We start from the raw sequence: 13,027 nt of genomic DNA, 5'->3' as shown, positions 1-13,027 counted from the left end.
TAGAGAAGGTTAGAAATGAGGAGGTATTAGAATGAATAGGAGAACAGAGGACTCTATGGAAGTTAATAAGAAATAGGCGAGATAGGTTGGCAGGACACCTTCTCGGGCAAGGTTTAGTCAGAGACATATTAGAGGCAGAAACGGACGTTAGGAGGGGTAGAAGTAGATCTAGATTAGATTACTGGATGTGAGTTGTTCTAGTTTTAGGGAAATCCGAAGATTAGCTCAGGATAAGAAAAAGTGGAGGTACGTGTCCAATCAGTCTTAGGACTGACGACCCTATGATGATGCTGAATCCAAAACCAACAAAAATAAATCGAAGCAACTTAATTTACGTATGTAAACCCTATAGTAATACTAAATCTAATTTCCGAAACTTTACAGTGATTTTGATTAATATAATTCGTTTATTAGTTTTTTTAACACAAGAATTTTGAGAAATAGAAATCAAAATTAATTTGAATAGTGGTCTAAGTGCAGTAATATTATGGGGTGTAATTTCATTTTCTACATAACCAGCAATCTTTGTTTTATTGATTCAGCTTTGTATTAAATAAAACTTCAAAGGTTGCACGCAATTTATTAGAACAAGGACATATGTAGCGTTTTCTATCAAATAGTATTAAACTGGTTTGAAAAACAAAAGAGGTACCTGCATCTATGCATCTAGTTGTGAAAGATGCCGCTGATATACGTTTTATTATTTTCTCTTGTAAGTGCAAAAACAGACATTTATTCTAAACTGGAAGGTCGACTAGAATTACAAGAAGGTATTGAAGATGCAACTGCTTGTGCAATATTCACCATTGAGCAATACTTATCCAATCGAATAAATGCTGTGGTGTCAGTGTGGACAACAAGAAATGCATCCAATGACGTTTCAAATTTCATCGAAGATTTTGTAGAGCTCATTTTTAAAAAAGATTGGTCTGCAGAAATTTTTAAAGTTCCTGTAGCAATAGAGAACGACGATGTTATAAATGTAAAAGCAAACGTTCATGCTGTAATTCTCGATGACATTTTGCCTCTTGCTGAAGTTGTGACAAACATTTTAGAAGACAAATTTTTCAATTTCGAAAGTCGATTGCTCCTTATATTAAAAACACCTTCAGAGTTTTCTGATATTATGGGAGCAGTTTGTAAAAATAATCGTTGTATAGTACCAATTTTTGTTGTGATGCTTCCTTCCAAAACAAATCCAAAAGAAACTGACATTTACTTTCCGAAATACCGGTATTCCAAGAATAAGACGTGCCACCAAACACCAAGTCTTCAATTGGTAAACAGATGTAAACATGGAAAAAGTATTTCGCATAGAAGAACAATAAAACAGATATATTCAACAAACACTTTCAATAAGTGTTATATGGAAGTTATCACATTCAAGTACCCTCCTTACGTTACCAGTGAAAAGGAAGGACTTTGCATCAACATAATATTGAAATTGGGAGATTATTTCATGATCGACTTCAGAATCGAACTGCTGGAAAACAATTATAGTAGTGATAACCGTTCTTTGATCATTATAAAAAACATTTATGACCATAATAAGTTTGCTATTGGCGATATGCCTTTCCACGACGATACAAGTCCTAATTATTCTTTATCTAAACCATATTTTTACGAGCATTTGGTATGGGTGGTTCCGAAAGCCACTCGCGTACAAAAATGGGAAATGTTGCATGCAATGTTCCCTCTACAGTTGTGGTTGTTGATCCTTTTTGTTACATTTTCCTCGTCTGTGCTACTGTATTTGTTTTCCAAAATAACAAAAGAAGCGACTCCTGGTGATGACTTGGCCTCCTGTATCTTAACAGGCTTTGGAATACTGGTTTCCGTAGTTGTATATCTACAGCCACGTCATGTTTTGTCCAGAACGGTCTTTATGTCATTGGTATTTTTTGCACTAATTGTAACAACTTCCTATCAGAGCGAATTATTTATTTATTTGACGCGCCCTGTTCACCACAAACAAATATCTACCCTCCAGGAAGTAATAGATTCGAAATTGAAGTTCGGACTAGAAAATAAATATCACAAACCTCTGGTTTCCAGATTGCACTTGCATGAAAGGGATTTGGTGTCGTACGGACAAAATTATGGAGAAGACGACTGGTTACTTCAAGTGGCTAAATATAGAAATGTTTGTACAGTTTCTAATGAGATATATGTGAAAACTCTGATGGCCACCAATAAGGCGTTTCAAAATGAACCCGTAGAAGCTCAACGCCAAACGAACCCGAAATTGTATGTTTTTAAATCGAACTTGGGTATCACCGCTTTTCACATTGTAATGCCCAAAGGTTACTTTCTAAAGGAAATTGTCGACGATCAGTTATTTGCAATGATAGAATCCGGTATTACGACGAAATGGATGAACGATTATTTGTTCCCTATAAAGTTAATGGAAGCTATGGATGAAACAAATTTGAGAGACATTCAAATCTCAATGGTTCTTGGTTTGGACCGGCTACAGACAGCATTTATCTTTTTTGGCCTAGGAACATTATTGAGCATAATTTGCTTGTTTGCGGAAATTGCTATTTATAACATTTTTGATAGATACAATGAGAACAAGAAAAAATACCATGATGGTAAAAACTGAAGAAGGCTCGAACGTGCAAAATTACAGTAAATGCATCTTTTAGCAGACAACTTTATTTATAATTGTTATAGAAAATATTACTATAGTTGCTTCAATTTTTTTTGTTGGTTTTGGATTCATCATCATCATAGGGTCGTCAGTCCCAAGACTGGTTGGACACGCACCTCCACCCTTTCATATCCTGAGCTAATCTTCGCATTTCCCCAAAACTAGAACAACCCACATCCTTAACTATTTGCGAACAGTAATCTAACCTAGGTCTACCTCTACCCCTTCTAACTCCTGTTTCTGCCTCTAATATATCTCTGACCAGACCTTCAAATATCTTTCTTACCTTCCCTGTCCTTTAACTAGTAAAATATTTCAATCTACTAGTCACCTATCTAAAGTGTAATGATCTGATTGGGTTTTGTTGCGGTTTCCTAATCCTCGCAGCGAATGTTGGATTATTTATATTCCCCAAAAAATAAAACAAATAAAGATTTGAACGATTTTCTGTGTTTTCTTTGTTAGCACATATTGCTAAAAGTATAAAGGTGCTACTATTAATAGTCAATTACAATTTCTTCGATTAAATAAATAATCGTAGTTGAAGGTTTATTTGTGTTTTATTTGTTTTGTCCTAAATCAGATTTGACGAGTTCGTAGCAGGTCACATCAATAAGGAAAACAATTTTCTTAATTACTTTTCCGGAAAAATAATAATTTTTAATTTAATCCTTTTTTATTTCAGGTTTATTATATAATATATATATGAATGTTATTAGTTTTCCAGTAAAATTCATAATTTGCAGACGATCTTTCAATTATATCAATTATTGTACTTACTATTAGTCGGCATTTGTAATTTAGATTTCTGTAATAGCAGCATATAATCAATAGTTAATACAAAAAATATCTATAATTTATTAAACGATTAGGTAAGCTGAATTGTTATTCTTTTCACAAAGACGCACGTATTTAGCATACAATGGGTGTAAACATGTAAATAATGTCTAATTTATTGATGTTACAACAACAAAAAAATAATGTGTTATACAGTTAATTTGTATAAATGCATAATATTTGCTTTTGCATCAATTTTCTTATGCAGCCATAATAACGGTCTAGACTTGGAACATGAATAACTTTGTAGTAATTAGAATGTTTAATCTTGTTCTTCCTTTTCCATTTATAATTGCTAATGTTTTGTTCTATACGCAATAAATCTGCTGTTTGCTGTTCGGAACGTGATATTGATTTTTTTCTTTTTCAGACAAGAAAATTGCGAGTAAACATCGATGTGTTTATTACTTACATAATATGTACTAATAGCTATATCTATAAAGCAAATAATTTACTCATCAAACCAAGTGTCTGCTAATTGTAAGGTATCTTTAAAAGTTTTTTCATAATCCAGCAATTTCTTGTAACAAGAAAAAACAATTGTGCCGTTTTATGAAACGACGTTGCAAGTGAAACTTGGAAAATGGGAACGATGATGGGAAATCAATAGTAGACAAAATATCCAACTATAAATTTTAATTTCAATCTGCGCAAGAGAGTACGGAATACATGATAAACACAATCATTCAGATGATAGACGCATGTTAAAAACTGAGAACAATATCTATTTAAATCGTTAAATCATTTTGAACTTCAGTTATTCTATCAATAATTTCATCTTCGCTTTGAGTNCACGACGATACAAGTCCTAATTATTCTTTATCTAAACCATATTTTTACGAGCATTTGGTATGGGTGGTTCCGAAAGCCACTCGCGTACAAAAATGGGAAATGTTGCATGCAATGTTCCCTCTACAGTTGTGGTTGTTGATCCTTTTTGTTACATTTTCCTCGTCTGTGCTACTGTATTTGTTTTCCAAAATAACAAAAGAAGCGACTCCTGGTGATGACTTGGCCTCCTGTATCTTAACAGGCTTTGGAATACTGGTTTCCGTAGTTGTATATCTACAGCCACGTCATGTTTTGTCCAGAACGGTCTTTATGTCATTGGTATTTTTTGCACTAATTGTAACAACTTCCTATCAGAGCGAATTATTTATTTATTTGACGCGCCCTGTTCACCACAAACAAATATCTACCCTCCAGGAAGTAATAGATTCGAAATTGAAGTTCGGACTAGAAAATAAATATCACAAACCTCTGGTTTCCAGATTGCACTTGCATGAAAGGGATTTGGTGTCGTACGGACAAAATTATGGAGAAGACGACTGGTTACTTCAAGTGGCTAAATATAGAAATGTTTGTACAGTTTCTAATGAGATATATGTGAAAACTCTGATGGCCACCAATAAGGCGTTTCAAAATGAACCCGTAGAAGCTCAACGCCAAACGAACCCGAAATTGTATGTTTTTAAATCGAACTTGGGTATCACCGCTTTTCACATTGTAATGCCCAAAGGTTACTTTCTAAAGGAAATTGTCGACGATCAGTTATTTGCAATGATAGAATCCGGTATTACGACGAAATGGATGAACGATTATTTGTTCCCTATAAAGTTAATGGAAGCTATGGATGAAACAAATTTGAGAGACATTCAAATCTCAATGGTTCTTGGTTTGGACCGGCTACAGACAGCATTTATCTTTTTTGGCCTAGGAACATTATTGAGCATAATTTGCTTGTTTGCGGAAATTGCTATTTATAACATTTTTGATAGATACAATGAGAACAAGAAAAAATACCATGATGGTAAAAACTGAAGAAGGCTCGAACGTGCAAAATTACAGTAAATGCATCTTTTAGCAGACAACTTTATTTATAATTGTTATAGAAAATATTACTATAGTTGCTTCAATTTTTTTTGTTGGTTTTGGATTCATCATCATCATAGGGTCGTCAGTCCCAAGACTGGTTGGACACGCACCTCCACCCTTTCATATCCTGAGCTAATCTTCGCATTTCCCCAAAACTAGAACAACCCACATCCTTAACTATTTGCGAACAGTAATCTAACCTAGGTCTACCTCTACCCCTTCTAACTCCTGTTTCTGCCTCTAATATATCTCTGACCAGACCTTCAAATATCTTTCTTACCTTCCCTGTCCTTTAACTAGTAAAATATTTCAATCTACTAGTCACCTATCTAAAGTGTAATGATCTGATTGGGTTTTGTTGCGGTTTCCTAATCCTCGCAGCGAATGTTGGATTATTTATATTCCCCAAAAAATAAAACAAATAAAGATTTGAACGATTTTCTGTGTTTTCTTTGTTAGCACATATTGCTAAAAGTATAAAGGTGCTACTATTAATAGTCAATTACAATTTCTTCGATTAAATAAATAATCGTAGTTGAAGGTTTATTTGTGTTTTATTTGTTTTGTCCTAAATCAGATTTGACGAGTTCGTAGCAGGTCACATCAATAAGGAAAACAATTTTCTTAATTACTTTTCCGGAAAAATAATAATTTTTAATTTAATCCTTTTTTATTTCAGGTTTATTATATAATATATATATGAATGTTATTAGTTTTCCAGTAAAATTCATAATTTGCAGACGATCTTTCAATTATATCAATTATTGTACTTACTATTAGTCGGCATTTGTAATTTAGATTTCTGTAATAGCAGCATATAATCAATAGTTAATACAAAAAATATCTATAATTTATTAAACGATTAGGTAAGCTGAATTGTTATTCTTTTCACAAAGACGCACGTATTTAGCATACAATGGGTGTAAACATGTAAATAATGTCTAATTTATTGATGTTACAACAACAAAAAAATAATGTGTTATACAGTTAATTTGTATAAATGCATAATATTTGCTTTTGCATCAATTTTCTTATGCAGCCATAATAACGGTCTAGACTTGGAACATGAATAACTTTGTAGTAATTAGAATGTTTAATCTTGTTCTTCCTTTTCCATTTATAATTGCTAATGTTTTGTTCTATACGCAATAAATCTGCTGTTTGCTGTTCGGAACGTGATATTGATTTTTTTCTTTTTCAGACAAGAAAATTGCGAGTAAACATCGATGTGTTTATTACTTACATAATATGTACTAATAGCTATATCTATAAAGCAAATAATTTACTCATCAAACCAAGTGTCTGCTAATTGTAAGGTATCTTTAAAAGTTTTTTCATAATCCAGCAATTTCTTGTAACAAGAAAAAACAATTGTGCCGTTTTATGAAACGACGTTGCAAGTGAAACTTGGAAAATGGGAACGATGATGGGAAATCAATAGTAGACAAAATATCCAACTATAAATTTTAATTTCAATCTGCGCAAGAGAGTACGGAATACATGATAAACACAATCATTCAGATGATAGACGCATGTTAAAAACTGAGAACAATATCTATTTAAATCGTTAAATCATTTTGAACTTCAGTTATTCTATCAATAATTTCATCTTCGCTTTGAGTTTCACCGTCTATAAATGTAATTGTCATGCACTTGCACGAATGAGTGAGAATATAAATGCTATACAGTTAGCTCATGCGAGCTATGGGCGCCGCCATATTGGCCTTGGCTGCTCTACCGAGCGCCTTTTAGTTTTAACCCTACTTCGCCGTTGGTTGTAATGGACGAAAAACTTTGAGGCGATGTAATGAAAGTTTCACTTTAATAAGATGTAAAATGTAATGGCAACAGCATATCGTAGCCAGTGGCTAATGGGCCCACAGCTTGGGGACGCTCGCAATTTCGGGGGGTCCTGCGATCATCCTCAAAAAAGCTTTAAAATTCAGTTAACTTCTTAAGAAAGACAATTGGAACCCATTTAACACAAGGTATTATCAGTAATTCATAATATACTTATGTATGTCAGGATTTAGGAAGCATGGAAATGCGGCCAAGATCCTGTGAGCGTAGTGCCTACATATATACGAGATCCGTTCAAAAAGTATCGCGAATTTTGTGTTTTTAAAAATTATTTATTTATTCATGAATACCTATTTTGTTCCCTTCAAAGTAATCCCCACCAGATATTATACACTTGTGCCAACGATTTTTGTAATCTTCGAAGCACTTCAAAAAATAATTTTTTGTGATCTCCTTCGATGCCGTCTTTATTTCATCAATCATAGCGTAGCGTCGTCCTTTCATGGGTAAAGCTAAAATGACCTCCCGTGTTCCTCTATTTCTTCTGAACCCAAATTTGTCTTTCACTAATAATTCTTCCGTCGTTTTTTTCTTAGGTTAAGATTTTTGACGTTCTTGAGACATTGTTTTAAATTTCTCGCAACTATCCGCGTCTCACATTTTTGGTGTGGCAACTATCATGTTCCGTTTATAGTCCCCCTGGACTTCTCCGAGAGATGTATGTGACTAACTAACCTAAACATACGATCTGTAACCTCTTGGCCTGTATGTTTTAAAATTTCCACATATCTCATCTATTCCTGGTGCTTTACTGTCCTCTAAATTTTTTTATGCTAAATCAAACTCTTTGGTCGGAAGAGGGGAATTCTTCTAGACACCTTGTCGTCCGTACGAGTGGGCAGAGTCTCTTCGAGGAGGATCTACTACACATCTACATTTAAGATTCTCTTTAGGCGACGAATCACACCGGGTGGTATGTCCTAGAGGTTTATACCATTGTTTGGCATTCGAGAGGACACTGGTTCAATTCCGGGTCCGTCTGCCCTGGTCCAAGGTTTCTTTGGATAACTTAGGCAAATGCAGGGGCGTTAATATTTCACAGATAATCCTTTACTCTCTTCTGTCTTCATTTTTTCCGTCATTTCTTTCTCACACCTGCCACCACTCATCCATTCTTATGACTCCTAAAAGGAGGCTGAAAAGGGTCTTTCGCACTACCTTTCGGCGTAATCCGGAGGGAATGCCTGTCCACCAGAATTAGTGGCTGGTGGGAATAATCCAAGAAACTTTTTAAGTTAATCATCGGGCTATCTTAAAATCATTCCTGGATAACTAGCTATTTTCCTTGTATAGGGTTGTTCGGAAAGTCATTTCGTTTTTTGTTGTGGAAATGAAAGACAGTTTTCGTATAATAAACAAATACTTTATTAAATTATATATTGACCGTTCTGGTCCAACATCTTTTGCCATCTTTCTGGTAGTAGCATAATTTCACGCTCATAAAATTTTTGGTGTTTGCTGCAAAAAACTGATCGAGGAGGTTTTTGACCTCCTCATTTGAGGTGAAAATTTTACCGTCTAAAAATTATTGGAGTGACCGGAACAAATACTAATCCGATGGTGCCAGGTCTGGAGAATATGGTGGGTGTAGCATTGTATCCCATTCAAGCTGTAAAAGTTTTTGGCGAGTGACCAAACTTGTGTGAGGTCTCGCGTTATCTTGGTGAAGCACTACACCTTTCCTGTTGATTAGTTCTGACCTTTTCTGTTGAAGTGCGTCATTCAGTTTGTCCAGCTGATGACAGAAGACTTCCGAATTAATCGTTGTGTTATCCGGTAAAAAAAAAACGATTCCTTTAAAATCCCACCAAACAGACAGCATCACCTTTTTTTGGTGAATATCGGCTTTGGAAATAGTTTGAGCCGGTTCATCTTTTTTGCTCCATGACCTCTTGCGTTTGACGTTGTTGTATACAACCCATTTTTCGTCCCCAGTGATGATGCGCTTCAAAAACGGATCATTTTCGTGACGTTTGAGAAGCGAATCGCAGACGTCAATGCGGCGACACAGATTTCTCTCTGTGAGAACATGGGGAACCCATACATCGAGCTTCGAGGATAATCCCAAGCCTTTCAAGTGGTCATAAACTGTTGAATTTGATAAATTTAACCTCAATCCGATCTCACGTGTTGTTATTCGCCGGATCACATCAACTAATGCCTTTATCGCGTCTTTATCAACTTCAACCGGCCTTCCCGAACGTGGTGCATCTTCGACGTCAAAATTGCCGGATCGAAATTTAGCGAACCAGTTCTGGCACTGGCGTACTGTCAACACACCTTCTCCATACACATCAGTCAATTTCTTTCTGGCTTGAACAGCATTTTTACCCTTTCTGTAGTAAAACAGTAAGATATGTCGAAAATGCTGCTTATCGCTCTCAATATTTAAAAGGGCACCAACCAAAAACTACTGCGTAGAATTAATTGGATTTTTTCACACACAAGCCTTGCTATATGAGCTCTCAAAACATATAGAAATTATACGGCTTAAATGTGAAGTTGGGTGCAAAAGAATACAATTAAATCCTCTGTCGGGAAAAAACGAAATGACTTTCCGAACAACCCGATATATTATTTGTAATAACACAACATCTTTGTAGTTCCTATGTCTTTTGGCGTAATTCATATAGTTGATGACTTTTGGACCTCACAATAAGACCGAATTCGACTATACAATTATATTCTCGTGATAAAAAATAAATGTAAAGATACATTTTTAATTAGTATGTTGAAGAAAGTCGATTTGCGTAGATTATCAAAAAATAACGTTTGAAAACCATAACCTACATGTGCGCATTATTATTAGATTTCTATGAAAGGTCAGATAAAATTGATACAAAGCAATTCCATTAATGCAGTAATTATATTTACTTCTGTTGTCTATTGAGTAAAGTGCTCGTAACATACATATTTCACTATGTACATAGAACTTATTTACACGACATTCCGCAAATTAATTTAAATAAGTGTACGGCGAATCCTAGAATTCATAATATCGTAATAAACTAATAACAGAACATAAGCAAACAAGGAAATGTTTGATATTGAAAATGTACTAGTTGAATCCGTTGAAATTTGAATGCTGGGTGCCGTTGTCGCTGGTGCAAAGCTCTTCACACTTCAAGAAATGAACCTTCTATGACTTGGATTAAGTAAAGTGACAGTTGTGGTAATAAAACCTTCAACAGGACTATAAACTTATTCTGACAAATGACGGACAATTGCACTAATGAAGAGGACGGTCAATATTAAGGAACAATAATCCTTATTGAGTCTACCTTTAAGCTTTCAAATTTTTGAGCTTTTTAGGTACAAGTGTTTCGTTTGAATGATGTCATAATATTATAATTCTATCTACACAGAGGCGGTCATCTGTTATTACTTATATTGCTAGAACCGCCATTTTAAACGACTTATAGACCACGTTAATTGTAACTAAATTACAAATCGTATTTCATTTTTATCATAAAACACTTTCAAGCATTAATAAATTGTCACTAAAATGTATGCAACCAACCATACACCCGAATATAGACATTTAGATTTGCCCACTTTCTTCTAATTGTTTATTTCCAACTGGAATACGTTAAAATTGCTAATTGTTGTTATATTTCGTTATTAAACGATCTCATCCTGGTAGATATCCAGCAGGATAAAAATAGTAGTACCTTTTTAGCGGAAAAGTATGATAAAATGTCTTAACTAACCTCAAATTGTCATTTCTCTGATTATTATTATATAAGTTACAACTTCACCACAAAAATTTTATTCCAACGAATGAAAGGAAAATTGTGAACTTAGTGATTGAGTTACCCTTATTGGTACAGGTACTGGTTAGTTTTTCCACTGAAAATTTTATTTGCTTGATTATGCAGTTGACCCCTTTGTACCGAAAGGGCAAATTATATTTATAAATTTCGAAAACAATTTTACGTGCACTCAACATCTTACAGAACTAGGAAGCAGTAGTTGATTGCAGTCAGCCACTTATGAAGCGTAAACAATCATAGAAACTAGAAGTTGTTACCAGATTGTTGAACCGCAAATTTTTCTAATACAAGCCGAATTTATTACATAACTAATAGCAAACGATCATATGTCTTATTACGCTTTCACTAATGGTTAAAAAATTATTTACTTACACTATTTTTTCCAGCAATATTCTTTGCAAGTATTTTTAATCGACATCAAGGAGGAGTTAAATGAAATGGAAGCGGTATTGACAAAACAGTATTGTATGAAAATAAATAAAAGTAAAATAAAAATACTGGTATGCAAGGGAAGAAAAAGTAGGGAAAGAGTGAATGTAAAGGTATGAGACGAAAAATTAGAAGAAGTCGCTGATTTTCGGTACCTAGGAAGTCATAATTCAGGACGAAAGGAATAGTACAGATATAAAACAAATTATAGCGGAAGGTCTAGTCACCTTTAACAAAAATCAGTTATTTCTATGCTCATGAATGGAAAAAGATTGTTAAAGCTGTATGCCTGGAGTAGAGTTCTGTGTGGATGCGAAACGTAGACGGAGGGCGCGGCGGAAAAGAAAAAGTTAGAAGCATTCGGAATGTAGTGTTACTGACGAATGATGAGGATACCGTGGATAGAGAAGGTTAGAACGAGTAGAAAAATAGAGGGCGCTATGGAAGTCAGTAAGAGGTTGCTAGGACACGATGGTTAAGGATGTGGGATGTTTTGGTTTTAGGAAAATGCTAAGATTATCGTAGGATAGGAAAGAGTGGAGATGCATGTCCAATCAGTCTTAGGACTGACAACCCTACGATGATGATGGTTACAATTTCTAGGAAATTTCGAGGCTATTTAGGAAATTTATAAAATATTGTTTTAAAGATTTTTTAATACACACATATCCTGGGAAATGTATACATTTCCTAGGAATTGTATGAAATTCCGATATTGTACTAGGAAATGTATAAAACTAATGCTTTCTGTGAATAAAATGAATAAAACAAGTTAGTAAACTGAGAATCAGAGTTATCTGTGAATTCAATGAATCGCCTGATTGAATGACACAATACCTTCCCCTCCCTCCGCTAACCCCTAGTACCCATTGACATTTTGATTGTAATACATTTCAGATTGCTATTTAGGAAATGTATAGATTTCTTAGGAAATTTATCTAATATAATTTATTCAGATTTCGCATTTCCGGCTGATGTTAGGAATTATATACATTTCCTTGGAATTGTATACAATGACGGATTACACACATTTCCGTTAAAATATATAAAATAGTATATTTGATGGCAAATGTTAGCAGATGGCGGTATATTGCTTGCAAATTAATAAAGCGAGCAATAATGTATCGGATAAATCCATATTTTTATTATACGTAACATATTACCCAACAGTAAGATTGCACTTAGCCACTCTATGCAAAAGGAAAAAATCCCTAACAATTCACCAAAAATCACTACACTTCCGCTTCTGCATCCGCTTCCGAAAAATTTACTGTTTACTTCTGTTTCCGCTTGCATCATTAATGCGGGCTAGTGATGCTCGGGGAACCCCCCCTTTTTATTTTTGAAGGATATTCATGCGCTACGTTTTTTTGAAATTTCTTAGGGTCTCGAGAAAACTTTTAATATATACGTAACATTTTACAATTTTTCTCTTAATATAATACTTACTGTCTTTAAATTGAAATTTACTAGATCAATAAAAAGTTAACCAAAAATGTAAGAATATGTTCTCAGAAAGTATTTTATTTTAAAAAAGTGTTTAGAAAATACGTATTTTGTATCTAGGATTTCAAACACAATTTCCAAAAGTATCTTGTAT

Source organism: Agrilus planipennis, unplaced genomic scaffold, assembly GCF_000699045.2.
Source record: "Agrilus planipennis isolate EAB-ADULT unplaced genomic scaffold, Apla_2.0 scaffold18, whole genome shotgun sequence".
NCBI lineage: Eukaryota > Metazoa > Arthropoda > Insecta > Coleoptera > Buprestidae > Agrilus > Agrilus planipennis.
This window is presented reverse-complemented; position numbering follows the sequence as displayed.